Below are 21,604 nucleotides of genomic sequence, written 5' to 3' on the forward strand. Positions count from 1 at the left end.
TGACTGTGCTCAGACCTCACCGCCCCGAGTCCACACTGAACCCCTCCTGGAGCCACTCTCGGCTTAGCAGCTGGAGAATTTCCCAGGCAGTGTCAGGAGAGGAGACCGGGGATACTCAGCCCACCCTTCAGAGATGAGACTTCCAGACTGCAAGGGGCCCTAGGTTTGCTTACAATGTTAGTATCATATACATATATGTAAAATCATACATATGAGATAGACATATCTCATATATAATCATATATGTACAAAATCATGTCATATTTATTATTTTATACACATGTGATTTTTATATTTGATGGATTTACCTCATATATATGATTTTCACGTATATGTTTTATATGTGATTTCATGCATTTTACATAATTTTATATAATCTACATGTAAAGTCATATGTATAAATTTTGTCATATATCTCTATACATATACATATGTACTGGGCCTACCAGTTAATCAATAAGTTTAGGTTTTGAGAAGAAAATGTTTTCATAAAATATTTCTAGGTACGCATTTATGACTCCATCATCTAACAATTTTTGAGTACCTGAAATGTGATAGACTGCAGATTAGAAGCAACGTAAATAAGCCTGAATAGAGAGCAAAATACAAGAAAATTAAAGTAATATGTCACTGAGATCAGGAATTTTAATTAGTGCCTAACATAAAATTCAGTAACTATCATTTAATTGTTTGAGGAATAATTCTGCCTTAAATTGCATTTTCTGTGCAACTCTTGTGAATATTATCTCCCATGAGCCTATATTAATTTAAGGACACTATAAAGATTGATTCATGAAATATACAACAATAGGTTAGTATCAGCCTGGAATTCCACTCTGGGAGAAGTGATATATATGATTTTCAGAGGAGAAGTAGGGATGCAGCAGAGGCAAGGAAAACTTAGAATGAATTATGACTAGGGACATGTGGAGGGCAGTTTGAGAAATTAAGATAGCAGAAATGCCTATGTAGGTAAATAGCATTGATTAAGAAAAAGAACTCAGTCTTAAAAGGAGAAGTCTCCCTTCTTGGCTGGTGACAGCAGAAGTGACAAACAAGGAATGTGGGTATCTCTGTTTGGATATTCGTAGTATTTTCTTATATGAAGTTCATGTCGATCATTCAGTTGGCTGGAAGGCAGTGTCCCAGTGACCCAAGGTTCTCAGTGAGAGAGACAGCACCTGTCCAGGTGGCCAAGAGTAGGGTCTTTAGGGACAGACTGATCCCTGCAGCAACCCTGTGACCTAGGGCAGGTGGGTTTACCCCCTAAGTTCCAAGTCTCTTGGCTATGAAATGGGGCAGCGATGTAACCAATATCCCATCGTGAATGTGAGGATTAAATACCATCAAATATGAAACGAGCTTAACCACACACTTAGCACCTCGTGTGGGCTGCGTCATCATCTTGAGAGGACCGAGGAGGAGGCTGACCCTGGAGATCAGGGCTCCTCGGGAAGTGCACCCTCTGGGATATGGAGTCTGCCTGGAATTCCAGCTGAGCCTGAACCACTGGTTGGTGCTTTCTGCACCCAAATGAAAGTATTTTGTGTCCCCAGTTTCAAGAGTGCTGAGCAACATGGTTATGGCTTGCAGTTAAGAATCAGGAAGATAAATCAGAGAGAAAACAAAAGGACCTGGGCACAGATAACTGAATCCTTCTCATTTTCCTATTTGTTATAATCTGTGCTACATTTGGGCCCCAGCCCACAACAGTGCTGGGTTTCAAAGATGAAATACAGGGCTTCCCTGGTGGCGCAGTGGTTGAGAGTATGCCTGCCAATGCAGGGGACACGGGTTCGAGCCCTGGTCTGGGAAGATCCCACATGCCGCGGAGCAACTAGGCCCGTGAGCCACAGCTACTGAGCCTGCGCATCTGGAGCCTGTGCTCCACAACAAGAGAGGCCACGACGGTGAGAGGCCCGCGCACTGCGATGAAGAGTGGCCCCCGCTTGCCACAACTGGAGAAAGCCCTCACACAGCAACGAATACCCAACACAGCCATAAATAAATAAATTTTTTTAAAAAAGATGAAATACATTCAGGAAAAAGAGCCCAGTGCTTCTTCTGAAACTTACTGGCTGGGATCAGTCAGTTATTTAAACTCTTTAGCTCTCATTTTCTCATCCATAAAATGGGACTAGTAATCATAAAAAGAATAAGAAAACTAGATATGGGGAGGATCAAAGAGAAAACATATGGGAAGGTAGTACTTGGACAGCTTTTCTTTTTTCTATATAAATTTCATTTCTTAAATTGCCATTTTCTGGCACCTACTCATAATAGATCTTCTTCCCCAAAGGGAAGGTGATTTTTCTTGTCAAGTGTTAGAGATCTCCAGGAATCTGAGCCATCACAGGCTTTCTATTGATTTGAAACGCTCCCAGTGTAGGAACCTAAGCCAGGGTCTCCAGAAACCTGGCCTGGAAGCTTTGCCCCTGACTCACCCTGGGCCACATCCTTAGCTTTCCTTGACGACCATGAACCTAAGAACAGTGGCACATGCTTCTGGATGTGGGCTCTGGACACAAATTCCAGCTCTGCCACACAGTGAAAGCCAGCAGTTTTCTAAGCATACAAAGAATTTAAGCAAAATCACTGTCACAATATTAAGGAAGATAGTAAATTCATAGCTTATATACATGTTAGACACACATACAGATACAGATACAGATTAGACACATTTCCTGTCCTTTAGGAACACAGAACTTGTCCCTGATTCTCCTCTAATTCTCTTTCCAACAATCACCAATAGCATCTTAAGGTCCAGTTTCACTGTGTGTGAGAGCTGTAAATTACAAAATGGGGAAAAGTTTTTCAAGTTTTGAAGGAGACATGCATAGTCCTTCAATCAGTTATGGGAGATTATTCCAGTTTTAAGACATGAGGATGGGAATGCCCCCTTTAAGGAGGGTATGCAAAGCAGAAAAAGTGTAAAGCTGACAAAAAGAGAAATTTGGCTGATTAGGTGTGGCAACTGAGGCAGAAAGCGAGGTATTATAAAGAGAAAGTCTAATTGTGACACTGTCAAGAAAACGATGTCAAAGTCAAGGGAAAGGAAAAAAGTACCATCAAGACCAATTTTATTATCTTGCTGGCTAATTATTAGCAGAGTACCAATAAACAGGAGGGCATCTAAGGGTGTGTGTGTGAGAGGGAGAGAGAGAAAGAAAGTATAAAAGAAATAAAGTCTAGAACATAGGACAGAAGCAACTAGCTATCGTAGATAAAATATATACATATATGTTACCACAATAGCATAAAATCCTTCCTACAACTGTAAAATATCCTAACAGAGTAAAAACCATCTATAACTTTATGAATACCAACACAAACATACACACATTTTCACAATGTTTTAAAGCTTTTTACAGTGGCATTAAAAAATTTTAAATGATAATTTATATATATATATATTTCAAAGATTCTGTTTTGAAACTAAGATAATCCAGGCACATCTTCCCTAGAAGATGCATGATAATCAAGGTAGGGTCTGTAGCAGAACTTGCTATGTGTTCCCCAAGATCTGTTTTCCCCTTCTCCCCTGGTAAACTAATTTTTTGCTGGGCAAATGACTGCCCAAGATAAAGGCAACATTTCCAAGCTCTCCTTGGAGTCAGGACTAAGTTGTGGCCAACGCTATAAGAAGGAAAATTATGTGTACGAGTTCTAAGCTGTGCCCTTGAAGGAAAAGCACGTGCCCTCCTCTTCCCTTTCTCACTTCCTGGCGGCTGGAATGCAGACGGGGAGGTGTAGAGCATCTTAGTCTGTGTGAAAAGAACAATCCCCCAGGGACGGTGGAACAAGATACAAGGCACCTGGACCTCTGGTTATTCCGTTTGTGAGCTTGAACATATATATGTGAGTAAAAAACAGCTCTCTCTTTATAAGCTACTTCTATTTTCAGTCGCTCTCACAGAAGCCAAACTTGTATTTTAAGACATCATCTCTCTTCATTTCAAGAGGGCTAACACTGTGCTACTACATCTGCACTGATAAACGTGCCAGGTGGTAGGAGTATACCGGGATAGAAACTATTCCACAACCTTATCCCCAATACAAAGGAGACCTATCAGAATTACCCTGGTGGCTCCCACTGTTGCTGGCCCCTGGCCCACAAGTTCACCTACAGCTGCCACAGACAATTTCCAGCACGCTGCCAGCTTTGCACCTCGGGACTCCCTCACTGGTCTTCCCTGCCTGAGGGCTTTTTCTGGGATCAAGGGAGCTTGCTGCATGTCCCTCAGTGCAACCCACAAGGCAGAGGAATGACATGCTTGGGGGTAGCTCTCAAACAAAGGGGGATGGGAGTAGGACGATAAAAGCCCAGTCTCCTCATCCTTAATTGGAGGATTCAGAGGGGGATTCCCTCACGGCTGTTCAGAGATTGACTCCCCAAGCCCATCGAGACCAAGTTGCCCCAGTGGTAACCTGGTCATTGACAGGTTGACTGGCTTTTCTCCTTTCCCTGTCTCACTTTCCCTATTCTTTCCCTCTTGCCTCCGGTGATCTCCTCCCAAATAAACCATGTAGCTGAATCCTTCTTTCAGGATCTGCTGTTGGCAGGACTCAACCCCCCAAATGCCCATCCTCTTGATACTTTCACTCCAAAGATGTCTGAATTGGTTAGAAAGAAAATAATAATTCACCAAAAAAGTGCAAAAAATAATTGCACAAATTTGTCATCAGGTTGTTTGTATGAAAAGTTTCTTAACTTCTCCTACGTCACAAATCCTACAGAATTTTCCCAGGATGCGAGAATTTCGAACAAAACCTTGCTCACAATGTTAATGATTGTAGTAAAATTTTCTGTTGTAGGAAATAAACATCTCTAACACTTCTTAACATAATGATCTATTTAATGCGAAGATTTGGGGACCAAATAAAAGTTTGGTCAGCCAGCAAACTAAGTGAACATACAATGCTTCCTAAAGGTCTTCATACTCCATCATTTCCTGTAAAATTATAAATCATCACATGAGGTCACTTCCTTTTCATGTCCCTTCTTAAATATATCAAACTGGGAAAGACACAAGAAACTCCTTCCCCTGCTTGCCTAAACTTACTACTGAAATACCTTTACAAAACTCCAATTTCTGGCTTTGATTTTCCTGCGTTCAGAGGAACTTCTTGTACATACACTTGAAAGTTTATGCATTGCAGTAATAATGTAGTTTACTGGTGGATAATTGCTTTTTGGTTCCTTTGAATGTTAGTAAAAACATAATTCTTATTAATAAGGGAATTCAGTGAGTATAAAAATGAGGGAAGAATGGTTTAAAAGCTTCTCATTTCTAAAATGTTTTATTCATATTGCTTTATATTTGTATACACTTAATTTACTGATCTGACTCACCCTTGATTTTAAGAACTATAAACTCTTGAAAGCATAACTGTCATCATAACAGAGGCAGCATTATCTTTCACTTGTCATCTTTCCAATTAGATAATAGATGTACAGAAACTAATCTTATTGTGACACTGCTCTGTGTGTAGTAAACTTCATGGTAACAAATCTTTTATTTTAAAATAGAGGCCTTGGGCTTCCCTGGTGGCACAGTGGTTAAGAATCCACCTGCCAATGCAGGGGACACGGGTTCGAGCCCTGGTCCAGGAAGATCCCACATGCCTCAGAGCAACTAAGCCCACGAGCCACAACTACTGAAGCCTGCGCGCCTAGAGCCTGTGCTCCGCAACAAGAGAAGCCACCGCAATGAGAAGCCTGCACACCACAACGAAGAGCAGCCCCGCTGGCCGCAACTAGAGAAAGCCCGCACCCAGCAACGAAAACCCAACACAGCCAATAAATAAATAAGTAAATAAATAATGCAGAGTTCTTGTGAAGAAATGGTCTACTAACTAGCACATTAAATGCTCTCCTTTGAAGGAAACGCAGTCCAATAACTAGGATAATGAATTTGTGGTAGAGTAACCCCTTTAAAAAGAGATGCATTTGATCATCACACTGCATTCAGTGAGACCAAATGGTATAGGTCAATCCTGAGATGTTCTTACTGCCCTACTTATTAAGCCATTTGATTATCTTTGGTCTCTTATTGTTTCCCGTTTTCTAGAAATGAAGGTTAGATCAGAACTTCTCTTGCTAACTTTACACAGGGCAGTACCATCTAGAAGAAACTTGAATGGGCTGGATTTCACCAGCCTGTGGATCCAATTGAGGTCACATTTATTTTAGTGCCAAAATGATGCATATTTGGAGCTCCACCTTCCAAGGCAGGTGCTGAGCCATCCACAAAGGGTCCTTGGTCGCTTTCTGGGTACCCAGGGGTGTTGTCTCAAGTCCATCTGTGGTCTCCCACTGCTGCCAGTACTTTCTGTAGGCCCCGCCTCCACCACCCCACCCTGCCCCCCGTCCTGACTAGGCCTCTCTCCTTAGCACCCCGGGCTTTGACTCCCAGCTCTGCCAGACTCTCCCAGGGTCCTATGCCTCAGTATAAAAAACTGACCTCCCCTCAAAGTATCACCCCTGGGCCCTGGTGTCTCACCAAGTCTCTCAGGAAGTCAGTTCCTTCAGTGTCTTTCTCCCAGCTCCCAATCCAACAAAACAGAAATATCACCAGGGGGAAAAGAAAAAAGATTTCCCCTAAATCTTCAGAGAAGAAACAAAATAAACTCTCTCAGGGGACCTGAACACAGAGGAAATACAATTCTGCTCACCTCTCAGAAAAATTATTGATTATCTTCAGTATCAGGTTAGTCATTTAGAGTGACATTAACTTAAGCAGCTTTCCTGGGGGCAGTTCTGCTCCCCAACTGAAGGGTTAAATAATTCCCTTTAAGGAGCTCTTCCAGATCAAAGGACCAGGCTGTCCCAAATCTCATATCTGCCAACACAGGATATAACATTCTTGCAGTTTGAAACTACTCTGTTCTTAACCTTCTACCACTGCAGTTAATACATTAAATATTAAATATTAAGGACAAGTTTCAGCAGCACTCAAGCAAGTTACCAAGCTCTGCATCCCACCCCTCCCCCAATTCCCTGCTCATCAGCCTGGAAATAGAGTTCAATTCTGAGCTACGTGTTGCACAACCCGCCGCATCCTGCTTTAACCTCTGTTCAGAGAATATTTAAGATTATTGCCAAAATCATGCTTATCTGAAAGAAAACGTTAAATAAAATAAGCAACATTATGACGATATATATGATCTCTAGAGCAACTTCTCTACTGCACCCCTGGTAGTTTAGAATTTAACTTCATATCCTTCCACAATTAAAATTAAATAATGAGGGGGTGGCCTAGTAACTTTGAGATCTTTCTGCAATGGTACCACAAGTGTCAGGGAATCTTGCTACTAGCTTTCCCCAACTTAGAATTTATTTTTTAATTTTTTTTGTGTGTGTGTTTTTTGCTTTTATTTTTTAAATTAATTTTTATTGGCTTATGGTTGCTTTACAATGTTGTGTTAGCCTCCACTGCACAACAAAATGAGTCAGCCATACACATGCAGATATCCCCTCCCTTTTGGACGTCCCTCCCATCCCATTTAGGTTACCCCAGCGCACTAGGTGAGGTCCCTGTGCTATGCAGCATGTTCCCATCAGTTGTCCATTTTATACATAGTATCAATAACGGATATGTGTCAATCCTGTTCTCCCATTTCCTCCCACCCCACCCCTTTCCCCCATGATATCCATACATTTGTTCTCTGCATCTGTGTCTCTTCTGCTTTGCAACTAAGATCTTCTATACCATTTTTCTAGATTCCACATATATGCGTTATTATACGATATTTGCTTTTCTCTTTCTGACTTACTTCACTCTGTATGACACTCTCTAGGTCCATCCACATCTAGACAAATTGACCCAATTTCACTCCTTTTTATGGCTGAGTAATATTCCATTGTATATATGTACCACATCTTCTTTATCCATTCCTCTGTTGATGGACACCTAGGTTGCTTCCATGTCCTAGCTATTGTAAATAGTGCTGCTATGAACATTGTGGTACATGACTCTTTTTGAATTATCGTTTTCTCAGGGTATATGCCCAGTAGTGGGATTGCTGGGTCATATGGTAGCTCTATTTTTAGTTTTTTAAGGAACCTCCATACTGTTTTCCATAGTGGCTGTATTAATTTACATTCCAACTTGCAATTTAAATGCACACTGAGGAAGAGATATCCTTAGACATTTGGAAGATTACAGGACAACTAAAGAAGGGAAATGTTCTCAGTGGGCAGACTTTTAAGTTCTGGCACTTTCAGTCTACCACATCTGTCCAGAGTGAGATTTGACATTCCATGTTTGACTGTATAAACATGAATAAAGATATGATCTTTATTCTTGTTCAGTGGATCAAACCCCTATACTAGGTGTTCTAGCCAGGGCAATTAGGCAAGAAAAATGAAATAAAAGGCATCCAAATTGGAAAGTAAGAAGTAAAACTATTTCTATTTGCAGTTGACAAGGTCTTATATAAAGAAAATCCTAAAGAATCCACAAAACACTATCAGAGCTAATAAACTAGTTCAACAATATTGGATGATGTAACATCTATATATAAAAAATTAGTCTCATATTATATAGCCACTCCAACCTCATTTTGTTTGTTGTTTGCATGACGTAGCTCTTTCCCATGATTTTCACTTTGTTTCTGCTTTCTAACAGGTTGAGTATAATGAGTCTAGGTGTGAATCTCTGAATTTAATCTACATGGAGTTTGTTGAGCTCAGATGTGACAAGATAAGACAGGTAGATTAACATAGACTAATATTTTCAATCAAATTTGAAAGTTTTCAACCATTATTTTTTCAAATATTCTTTCTGCCTCTTTATAATCTCTCTTCTCCTTCTGGCTTTTCAGTGGTCATTAAGTCATGAGAGTGGAGCCCCCATGAATGAGATTTATGCCTTGATCAAAGAGATCCCAGAGAGATCCCTCGCCCCTTCCACTATGTGAGGATATAGGGGGAAAAATGGCCATCTGTGAATAATGAAGCCCTCACCAAACACTGAATCTGCTGACACCATGATTCTGGACTTGCCAGCCTCCAGAACTATGAGAAATAAATGTTTGTTGTTTATTAGCCACCTAGTCTCTGGTATTTTGTTAGAGCAGCCTGAATAGACTAAGACAATAGTGTCTCACAGATCTCTGAGACTCTGTTCATTTTTCTTTGTCCTTCTTTTCTTTCTGTTCCTTGGATGAGATAACCTCAACTGGCCTATCTTCAAGTTCTCAAATTCTGTTTTCTGCTTGCTCAAATCCGCTGTTGAGCACCTCTAGTGAATTTTTTATTTCAATTATTATATTTTTCTATGGAGTTTTTAGTTTTAAAATCTCTGTTTCTTTTTTGATATTCTCTATTTGGTGAGACATCATTCTCATATGTGGCTTCCTCTAATCCTTTGATAATATAAAAAATAACTGAATTAAAGCCTGTTTAATAAGCCCAACATCTGGACTTCCTCAGGAACAGTTTCTATTGACTGCTTTTGCAGTGTATCGGCCATACTTTTTTTTCCTTGCATGTCTTATATTACTTCTTAAAAAATGGCAACTCTGCAAATTAGATTCTACTCCCTTCCTACGGTTTATTTTTGTTACTATTTGTTGTCATTTGTTGTTTTACTGACTTTTCTGAACTGATTCTGTAAAACCTGTGTTTGTCATTTGTGACCACTGAAGTCTCTCCTCATTTAGCTTAGTGGTCACCTAATAATTGGACAGAGATTTCCTTAAGTGTCTGGGCCAATAAGTTTCCCAGTTTTTGCCGAGGTACTCTGTGCACATGTTGGTGAATGCCTTCAACATGCAGTCAGGCAGTTTGTAATTCCACCTTAGCCTTCACTTTCCACTGTATAGAGCCCAGAGGTGAGAGCTTAGGGCTTTGGCTGATCTTTCCTGAGTATGCTCACAGCTCTGGGCATGCGCACAGCCCCAAACATATGCATTAACTTATAGATTTCCAGAAGTATGTTGCAGCTTTTCCACGCTCCTAATGGACATCTCATTCCCCAGCTTTTCCTTTTAAGCTTTTTGGTTAGCCTATTTGCTCCAGTTGTTATTTACCACCTCAGGCAGGCACAATGTTAAACAATTGCCTCTGATTATTTTGACAAATACCCCCGGGGGAAAAGGCTGCCTGCACCAAGAGAGCTGTAATTACAAGCTGTTCTTTCTCAAGGCTACCACAGAACTGGGGAGGGGGAATGAGAATAGGGCAGGTTACAATGTCACTGTTCTTACTAAGACTGAGTCATTTTTCTTGAATAAACTTCCCCAGATTGCTCCAAGCCCTTTGCTAATTGCCAGATTTCTGAAAAAGTTGAGTTGGACTTTTTTGCCAGTGTTTTCATTGCTTTAATGGAAGAAAGATTTTTTGGAGGTACTTACTACCCCATTTTTGCTGAAGTCCCATCCCAGTCCCCAATGCAATGCATATTGTTTTTATTCATTTATTTGAGCAAAAATTTTGCTCAATTTGGGAATCTTGTTTTCCTTAGGACCTCATTTAATATACATTACTAATAAAAATTTTATTTAAACCTATGAACACATGTAATTTTGTACAAGTAGCATTTTACAAAAGGAAGCATTTTATTCACAAAATCCCATAATAGTCATGTACGCACACACAAATGAAAACATCCCTCATGCACACACAATGCCTGTTGTGCCCTCAGTGTTCACTAATTTCTGTTCCTACATGCTTATCAACTGGTTTGCCTCGAATAATGCAGAAGAAACAAGTAGAAGCTAAAATGTGGTAGAAGTTGTAATTTCTGTAAGAATAATGACCCTACCACCTCATGCCACCACCCTTCAATCTTCATCAGAAACTCTGGCCTTCAGTAGTTGAAGAGAAAAGAAACTGGAAATGCAATAAGGCTCTCTTCACATCTCTCTTTGGTGAGAAACAGAAGACAAAGATCTAAGACTTTAAGATACCCAGAGCAGTTTCTGGTGTGGCCTATGCTTCTATGTGGCACATTCATGTTATCCAATTCTTGACCTGTCCAATGTGGATTCTTCAACTTATAGACTTTACTGCAAACCTGGGAAAACTTCCATTGTACAAGGTAGAGATTGCGTTGCTAATGTTGGGCCAGTTTCAGGTGTGCTAATTACTAACAAGAAAAGGTGTTAAACCTCAAAATATGCAAGTGAAAAGAAGTAAAGTCTATTTGCATCAAACTTACCTTTCAAATGTTATTCCTCTTGAAGAAGCATGATGTTATTCTACCACAAGGGGTGGGAAGCATCAAAGCAGTGTTGTCTGTTTGTAAGATGAGGCACATTTGGGGTTTCCTTTTTGAGTAACAACTCTAGGAGGCCCTTGTACCAGCACTTATAAAACATACCAGTGAAGATTCCTGGCTCTGGACGCAGCCTGCCAGAAGCTGAGGAGTGTTCATTTTAAACACAATAATAACTGTGGACTAGACAACATTCATGCAACTGAAAACAACATATGGTCTTCAATAAAATGAAAGGTGCACTAGGAAAGGGCAGCTCTGAAGAATACTTTTAAGAAGTAGGCATGAAAAAAAAAAAAAAAGGAGGCATGGAATTAAATTCAACATTCTTTTCCTAATTCAAAAACAAAAAACAAAACAAAAAAAACCCAGAAATGCTTATGTCTTTGTTATTCTAAGAAATTCATGAGGGAAAATTTATGTGACTATACTTTCTTCCACCGCCCCCCAAAAAAGGTTCAGAGCACATCTTAAACCACAAAGATAAAAGAGAAGCAGAATATTTAAGAGCTGTTAGAAGGTATAAGAATCCAACTCATTACACACACGTTTACTGTCACCAGCCCCTATCTGCCAATTGAAGTTTTGTATCTCCAATATCTCTAGCCTGTCTCAGGATCCATCTTAAAAATCTGAGAAATCATGCTTTTAAAATGTACTTCTCATTGGTGTTGTACCCAATCCCAGACAGAGTTGTGGAAATCAGCACATACTATTTGCCTGGAAGAGTAAACATCTCTCTCACTTCTTCCTTTTGAAAATTCTACATGGTGTTTTTCAGGAGAAATCATTTCCATTTAAGATGTAATATGGAGCTGTGAAGTGTAGTCATGGAAACCATGATGGTAGAGAAAAAAAGAGAGATTTGGGGATTTAGTGAGTGTTTTTGATTTTTCAAATACAATAGTCCCCTTAGCAAAATAAGTTGTGCCATATGGTGAACTGTGTGTGGTAATTTTCTAAGCTTGCAAATAGAATTCTGCAAAATGTGATCAACTGCTAAGTCACCGCACTCCGAGTAAGCCGGAATTCCTCTCCTGCTCCCTGTTCCCAGGGGTACTAGACGCCAACACTACACATACTGCAAACAAACAAACAACACTTAGGATTTAACTTTAAGAACCCTCCAATAAAGATGCATGGGACAGGATAGACGTTCACTAAAATCATTCAACTTGAAAAATACAGAAATAGTTGGTTTCAGAAGGTCGTAGGCTTCTTTGAAAACTCACTGCTGATTGTCTCTCTGAAACTCAAACTGCCCTGAGATTCAGTTCTTGCTCTCTCTCCAGCGCCCACAGTCCATAATATTGGCATTATTCCCTTCTAAAAGTGAGCTTTTTCTACGTCTATAAGTATAAATCAGCTTTTTCTACAAAGAAAACAATCGCAAAATCTCAGTGATAAGAAAAAGCATCTATTACTTTTTTATGCAACGGCAGGTTGGCTGAGGCAGTTCTGCTTTGGACTCCAGGTCTGTGGGTTGAGGACAGCTTTGCTCCATGCATTTAACACCAGACCCCAGGCCGGAGAGCCAGCAGCTACTCCAGCAGGTCTTTCCATGGCTATAGCCAAAGCGCAAGAGAATAAGCCCAACCACGCAAACATGTTTTAAGCCTCTTCTTGCATCTCATCTGCTAACATCACAATGGCCAAGTAATTTGCAGAGTCAAGCCCAACGTCAAGGAGAAGTGGCATAGGCTATTCTCATGGAGATAGAGAATAGCATATAATAAACCAATTTACCACAGTGCACCTTTTTGTTCTCATGTATTCTCCATCTTCCCACATGCAAAATATACTCATCCGCATTACACTCCTGAAGTCACAGCATCAGGCTCAAAATCCAGGACCTCATGATCTACATCTGGTCTGAATGCAGCTCCTTTTGATTCACTGGGCCATGAACTAAAAACACAATTTACCCATCCCCACACACCCAGTATAAAATGATGAAACTTGGATAGAGTACCCACAATAAAGACTCCTATTTTTTAAAGGAGTATATAATAGTTCACGTGTCCATAACAAATGGACCCTGCAGAGCAAACGCTGTCAGCTCGTCAAACTGGATAGGAACTTAAATGATTGCTTGCTAACTGCTCTTTCCCTACAGATAGACCAAAATAAGATATATACAACGATATAATGTAACTAGTGGGAATAAAAGCAATCGTGAACGATACCTGTGCACACCCCACAGGAGGAAGATGAGCCTTCCTGCACAAGAATTCTCAAGGGAAACCTTTATCTGTATAATCATGTGAGCTGAGAAAAGGCGATTTGCTTCGCTCTCAGTGAATATGGAACCCATAAATAACAGAATCATGGGTTACGGTTCCTGAAGAGACCCTGGCTCTGCTTCGTGGTAGCGGTTCTCAGTCCACTGTTCTCCGTAAACTCTGAGTTGGCCCTCTTGGGGCTTCTGCCATTGCCATCATCCTGCTTGACTAATTCTGAAGAGGGCATTTGAAAATAAGTCTTTCTTGGTCTCTGAGCAGGGATTTTTTTTGGGGGGTGTGGGGTTGTTTTGCCTTTTTTTTTTTTTAAGCTCAATTCCTGACTATATAAAGTTGGGAAGCAAGAGATTTCTTTTTTTGCATTTTTCTTTTTTTTTAATTTTTTAATTAAAAAAAATTTTTTTGGTGTAGAAATTTCATTTTTTTTATATTGGAGTGTAGTTGCTTTACACTGCTGTGTCAGTTTCTGCTGTACAGCAAAGTGAATCAGCTATACCTATACATATATCCCCTCTTTTTTGGATTTCCTTCCCATTTAGGTCACCACAGAGCACCGGATAGAGCTCCCTGTGCTCTACAGCAGGTTCTCATTAGTTATCTATTTTATACATAGTAGTGTATATATGTCAATCCCAATCTCCCAGTTCATCTCACCCACCCCCCTTTCCCCCTTGGTATCCACACGCTTGTTCTCTACGTCTGTGTCTCTATTTCTGCTTTGCCAAAAAGATCATCTATACCATTTTTCTAGATTCCACATATATGCGTTAATATACGATATTTGTTTTTCTCTTTCTGATTTCACTGCAAGAGATTTTTTTTACATCTCTGTGTCGGTGTCTTTCAGTCTAGGCTAGTAGCACTTTTGCTAACACTGGTCTCTCAAAAGAGTGGTTTGTTTTCTATGTAATTAATTCTAGTTAAATCCAAGTGCCAAGAGTCACACCCATAATACTTTCCAAGGCATGTCTCTCTCTAGACTTAATTTCAGGTACTTTGGGTACATTAATCTTCTGTGGGAACTTGCTCTCAATTTTTCTAGAAGCCCTTTTGTCTAGCTCAGACGATCTACTAACCCACACATTCTATTCATACGTCTTAACAAAGGATGTTAGATCCAATGTTAATTTGGTCTTTAAAAACACCACATCTTTGTTTTAATTTTTAAAAACTGTTTTATTTTTCAAACTTGAGATTTCTGGTCTCTTTATAGTCCCTCTAAATCCTCCTTGCTAATCAACCAGCTTTTACTGAGCTTATCTTTTTCCTGTAGCACTTTGTTAAAAAAGCTCATGCTTTTGAAATCTCCTAACTAAATGCTACAAGTATATTACGTACATTTTCGGTCTTCTCGGTTACTGCGAAGCAACAGTTTTATCAAATATTTTGTCATTTTAGAACACAGATGACCATTTTTTCAGCCTCCCATAATAGTTTCCCCATTACCCGCTGTGTGGTCCCAAAGCCAAACCCAAGTCAAAGATTTGAGGTTTTGATATGGCAGCACCTCATTTTCTTACCAACTTACATACTAGTCAGTTATTGCTATAGCAATGCTACATAAAAAACCATCCCAGCCATAAACATTTATTTCCATACTTATGTATTTTCATGCTGACTACTGTTGAGCTGATTCAGGATGAATTTAGCTGCGGTGGCCTTATATTAGACTGTAGCTTGACCGAGCTTGGCCCCATGTGGCATCAGATATCTAGGAAATGTTCTCCTGGTAGAGGCTGGGGCTGGGAGACAGTGCTCCATGCATCACTCATGTGTCTGCACATCTTATAAGCAAAGGCACTGACAGCCTTTACTGTGGACTATTTTTTTCAAAGATGTATAGTAAACAGACTTAGAAGATAGAAATAGGTTCTCCTACAGAATAAAAGGGAAACATACTGACTGCCCATTATAAAAGATTTGGGTTCCCTAAGCTCAGGGTTTCTCTCTTGTAATGCAACTCACTGCGAGTGCAGGTGTCAGCTGGTCCTCTTCATATCACCCTGTGGGAACTGGGGCTTGGGAAAACAGCACAAGAAAAGGCTGATACTCTGTAACTGCTGTAATAAAGCTCTTTGTCTGATGTGGGAGCCTTATGTCTTCTGCCAGCGTCCATGAAACTGTGGCAGAATAATTTTTAGCTTGCAAATAGGGTGAAATATCAGACCTATTATAGTTCCTGACCATCAAAAGCAAAGCAAGTCACATAGCCAAGCCCAACATCAACGGGGGGAGAAAGTATAATTCTCCCACGGAAGGAGGGCAGAAGGGAGGGTAGGAAGTGAATATTTTCTGAATAACAATCTGTACCTATTTACCATTTCTTCTCATTTAGAATACTGCATGGATTTTATTGGGAAAACAATAATATATAAGTGATGCGTCTTGGCAAGATTGAGAAAAAAGTAAAAATTTCAATGGACCAAACTCCATAGTGTTCTTCCTTTTCTATCTCTTATGGACACAATTTCTCCTTCCCTGTTTTGCAGATTTTCTTATTACCTTCCCCTTCTCCCATTAAAGTATTTTCTCAGATATTCCATGCCAGCTAAAGTTTCAATATTGGCAGTATTTATGAAAGTCTTAAAAATAAAAAGAAAAATCCCAAAATGGCATTTCAGGGTTAAAGTTGAGTGAAAAGAAGCCAGTGGGACCTCCAAGGGTTCTTTAAAACCAAACCAGAAAGGCAGTAAATGTCATTCCTCTTTACATATCCACCACCATTAGGATTCTGCAACAGCAGCAGGTATTACTGATGACAGCGTGGTGAAGAATGAGTTTAATTTAGCTGGTAGAGTATGCCATGATCTCACTTGCTCAAACCATGATTAAGTCAACAGCTTTTGTAACAAATTAACCTATTTCCTCAAACTCATATAACTACAAGGGATTCATAGAATACCAGAAGCAAACTCACCCCTCTGGTACAACAGGTACCAGATAGGTACTTCCTACTCGGTTTCAGTAACACTGGACAAAAGGCTTGCAAACACATGACAGATTAGATACTGGAGTTAAAGTTAGGTGATGATTTCTCATCAACAGCAAAGGTAATTGAAACTCCAAGAATTTAAGCATTTAATAAAAAATAAAAGTCATGCCAAATTAGGATTAAAATCAAAATTTGCCGACCAGTATTTTATCTCCTATATTTCTAGTCTACCTACCGATCACACACAAGAAATGTTGGAAAAAAACACCAATCAAATCCTCAGCTCTTGCGTAATGTTTACGTTTTTTCATTGTGTGCAGTTATCATCATAATTTCAATATCTGCCTTACACCTCATTCGCACTGAACAGGTATTATACTGAAGGCCAACTATTACGAGAGCAAAGGGAGTATTCTAGGCACACGGATGCCAGTGTATCTCCAACACCAGCTTACTGATTCACTTGATATTAGTCTTATTCTTATTTGAGGCTCTCAGATACCAAGAGCTTTGGTTTATTTGAAGGCATCTTCCCAAACTGAACAAGAAGAGAAAAGTCATCCGGTTTTGCACTCATCTTTCAAGTGTAATGGACAGAATTAAAGACTGATGAAAGCACACGAGGTGGGCTGGGGTCAAGTGAGCCATCATGACTGGAACCCAATGTCCTACAGGGGGGAAAAGACCAGAGAGGTAAATAAGAGCTAAACTGTAGGGTTCTTTGAATGCTAGGTTGGCAAGTTTCCCTCACTAATGGTTTTAAAGCAGAAAAATGACATGATCTACCTCTTAGGAAGACCTCGCTGGAGAGATCCGAGCCTGGTGGCCAGGACAGTTAGGAGATAATCACTGAGTCCTTGGGAAGAGGTTATTGAGGGCCTGAAAAGGTGGATCTAATGGAGGGGGCATTACAGAGATGGACTTGACTAAACTTAATGACTAGTCTTATAAATTTATAAATTTCTAACAACATTATAAAAATGCTTAGAGGCAATGAATATTTTTAACAAACTAAGAAAAGTATAGAGAAAAATGTGAGTATCCATTCACCTACCACCCAGCTTAAGATATAAAATGCTACAAATATAATTGAAGCCCACTATATGCTCTTCCCCAAACCCAATCCCTCCCTCTTGCCCACAGGCTACCTCTATCCTAAATTTAGTATCTATCCATATTCTCTTTTTTCTCTTCCCCCATCCCTTTCCTTGTCTGCTGTAACCACTATGTTTGTTCAGTAAAGAAATATTCTCTTGCTAAACCACAACTTTAAATATTTGCTTGTAGTGTGTCCACATTCTAGATGAATTTTCTAACTGGTCTCTTCCTTTTCTACACATAGGGCTTCTCCCACTATGGTTCTAGCAATCCCCTTCTTCACATGTCATAAAATTACATATTTTTCCCATTTACGCCTCAGACATTTGTCATGCACCAATTATTTGCCAGCTACTCTGCTAGGGACTGGAAATACAATAGACATGGTAGGGCCATTGTAATTGCTTAGTAGGTATTTACTGAATGAGTGAATAATAGACTCTATTCTTGCCCTTGAAAGCTTACAGAATAAGGAAGGAGAAAGACACAGCCACGAGGTGATAAATGATATTAGACAGAGTTAAAAAGGGCTATGGGAATACTAGCCAAGATATCCAACAAAAGGTAGTCCCCTGGTTTATTCCATGGTATATCAGAACACTGTCACTTCATCTGATGACTTGCCACTCAAACATTTCCAGACTACTACCATTCCTGCACCTTCACAAGGTAAAGACGTAAACAAAATACTCTTACTTGCCAAGATGAGACCACCCCCCAGAAGATATTCCAGTACTGGCCAGACAACGTGCACTTCCCCCAGTGTGGCAGTGGAGAGACATCACCAGCTCATTGCCAGACGTCACCTTGAGCCCCACCTTGACCAATCCCCGGAAGCTCTGTGCAGGCAAGGGCCACTCCAGAGAGATTTCCCTGCACCCCCACTTCCAGTAGCGGGGACCTGCCTTGACTAAGAGGTGGAGGAGGATCACGTATCACAGTTACCCAACGATAACAATGATATACCGAAACTAATGATAATGACTAGCAAATATTGAGCACTTGCTATATAAGTGATACGTATATAAAAATTCACATGTGGTATCTCATGTAATCCTTACAGACTCTCCATTAAACATCAGGTCTCACCCACTTCAGATCTAGGGACACATACAAACTGAAAGTGAAGGGAGGGAAAAAGGTATCCCATGCAAATGGAAATCCAAAGAAAGCTGGAGTAGCAATACTCATGTCAGACAAAATAGACTTTAAAATCAAATGACAAAATCCTTTGAATCTAAGCCCTAGGACAATAACACCAATTGAAAGTGTGTATTATATTGGGTTTTTCTGTAAATTCAAAGTCAGAGATGCTCTTATAATATTTCTGAGAAATCAATATATCTTGAACATCATGTATTAAAACAAAGAAAAAAGTAAAATAAAAAAAAATTCAGGTCTCATTATTTCCCCCCACATTTCCTGGAAAGTTTCCCAACTCACCCTCAAGATTGTCAAGTAATCTGTCCGAAGAGATAGAGCCAGAAAAGGCAGAGGTATGCCAATCTGAAAGCTTCCAATCCTTTAGGAAAATGTTATGATAATAAAAGGACGTTTTAGTGCCATTAGCAACTAATTATTGACAAAACAGTAGTAATAATAACAATAATAGCAACGTGCCTGAAAATGGGACAGCCTGGGCAGAAAGAGAAGTGATCCTTGGTGGAGGAGACACCTATCAAGTGCAAGTTCGGGGACTGTACTGACCGCATTGCTCATTTGTTTAGCAGACAACCAAGAGTAGGTAAGGACTCACCTTCTCTCCGCTTGTCACACCAGGCAGTGGTTTCATACTGAGGCAGCAAACCCTCTGCTGTGATCTGTGTTAGTAACAGAAAATCCATTTCCATGGTTCCCTTATGGTTTCTAGAGACAATTATATATATATATATATGTTTTTTCTTAAGCTTGGCCGATTTTATTCATGGATTCCACCCAATAGTTGACACATTACAAGTGGCATAAGTCCATATTTTGTAATGTGTATCAACATCTCACAGTTATGAAGTGTTGCATTCTAGAGTAGAAAGGTCTTCTTAAAATGATATGCATCTGTGACAATCTGGCTCAGAGCACCCAACTGTAGGCTCCTGTTGCTGATGGGAGCCAGGGTGTCCTCACTGGTCCTTGCTGGCCGAGGCCTCACAGAGGTCCCCTGGGACACCACAGAGGCAGAGTGGCAATCGGTCTCACCTCAGGTGTCAGTGCCAGTGGGTGGTAGAGGCTGCAGAGAACAATGAACTCACGGAAGAAAGGGACTTATAAATAAATTCTCAGGACATGTGGCCTATTCTTTAGTATTTTTTAGGACCAAATAATTAACTCCCTTTAGGCACGACCTTCTCAAGAAAAGTTTCCACAGAAGGTATAATATGTGAGCTAGATGTTTAAGGAAAAATAAGAATTCACCAGGTGGCAAAGTGGGTGAAGGCCCAGCAGATGCAAAAACATAAAGGCATTAGGATGTTCTCAGCCTTTGTCGAGACGAGTTGTGAGGTTTACATGCATTTGTATGTGAAATCATACTATTTATCAGGTTATGTAGGGCTTTTTCTTAAATGTTATATCAGGATTATATTTTAAATTCTTGAAATACCATTTAAAAAATGGTATTTTCTCACATAGATGGGTCCCAATTTATTTAATCATTCCTTTATTGTGGGCAGTTAGGTTTCTCCCAACCTTTCTGTATTATAAGCAAGGCTCCAAAGAATATCATTGTGTATAAATTTCCATCTGTCTTTTTGATAACTGATTTAGAGTGTATTCCCAGAAGTGGAAATACTCAGCGAAGGGGAATGGAAATATATGAACTTCTGGATGTATATCAATAAATTGCTTTCCAGAAAAGCTTGCATCATCTGACTTTCCATCCAGCTATGCCAGACAGTGCTTGTTTCACTTAACCATTTCCACTTAGGGGCATTAATTTTATCAAAACTTGCTAATGTCATTGAGCTGAAATAGCATCATTTTGAATTGTTATCTCTTTGAACTTTTTCTCCCTAATACAAAATAGTCGTCATTTGGTCATCGTGAGTAGTAACACCCCTCTTCTTTTGGAAAGGGTGTTCTGTCAAGGAGAATATCAATTTCTGCATTGCTTCTATCTACAGGCTAAAGAGTGGAAAGGAGTACTACTTAACATTGTGACCTGGTCTAAAGGGGGCATAGGGAGGGACTTTAATTCCCAAACTTCTGCCTAGTGTTGGAAAAACAAAATTTGCTGAGTCTGTTGTTTGATAAGTCCCTAGGGATGATCTGGAAGCAGAATGATGAGAAAAGAAGAATGGACATTGCTCTGCATGATAATGTAATTCTCCACATTATCTGTAGGAAAAGTCTCCTCTTCCTTATTATCCAAAAAGTACTGTCTGCCGTTGGGTGATGTGTATGTGTGTGTGTGTGTGTGTGCATGTGTGTTCTCTTCAGTTATATAAGTCAAATTTTACATGGTCACATGTGACAGAAACTGAACTCGAAATAGCTGAGGCAATAATAAGATTTGTTGGTGCCAGTAACAGAAACTTCAGGGCTCTATCCAGGAATTAAAACAAGGAGCACAAGCCCTATCATTTTCTTGCTCCTTGTTTAGACTTTATTTTCTTCTGTGCTGGCTGGCTTCATTCTCAAGCAGGCTTTCTCCATATACCTGTCCACGTGGCCCTCACCAGCTCCAGATTTTCAGGGACCTTAGTGTCCAAAAGCTCAAAAGGAGAGGGTACCTCTTTTCCAATCATTTCAGGAAAAGTCCTGGAGGGGGCTTTGACGGGTCCATCTCAAAAATTTTACCCATTTTTGTACCAATCACCAAAACCAGGAGGGATGTGTCACTCTCCCTACTCTTGAAGCCAAAGAATAGGGTCAACCTCATCTGGACCACCTGGGCTAAGAACTGGGACCCAAAAAAGGATGCTGGGACAGGGATGTGCTCATAGATGTTTAACAGTTGGTTCTCTCAAGTACGAAAAAAGCCCTGATTTGTCGCAATTGCTGACTGCCATGGCGTAAACACTCCTACTATGACTGATTGCAAGCTACCAACAAGACACGTGAAAGAAGAGTTGGGAAGAGATGCACAGCATTGGCTCCTTCACACCACTGTGGCTGGA

This window comes from Balaenoptera physalus (genome assembly GCF_965194825.1).
Source record: "Balaenoptera physalus genome assembly, chromosome: 17".
NCBI classification, from domain to species: domain Eukaryota; kingdom Metazoa; phylum Chordata; class Mammalia; order Artiodactyla; family Balaenopteridae; genus Balaenoptera; species Balaenoptera physalus.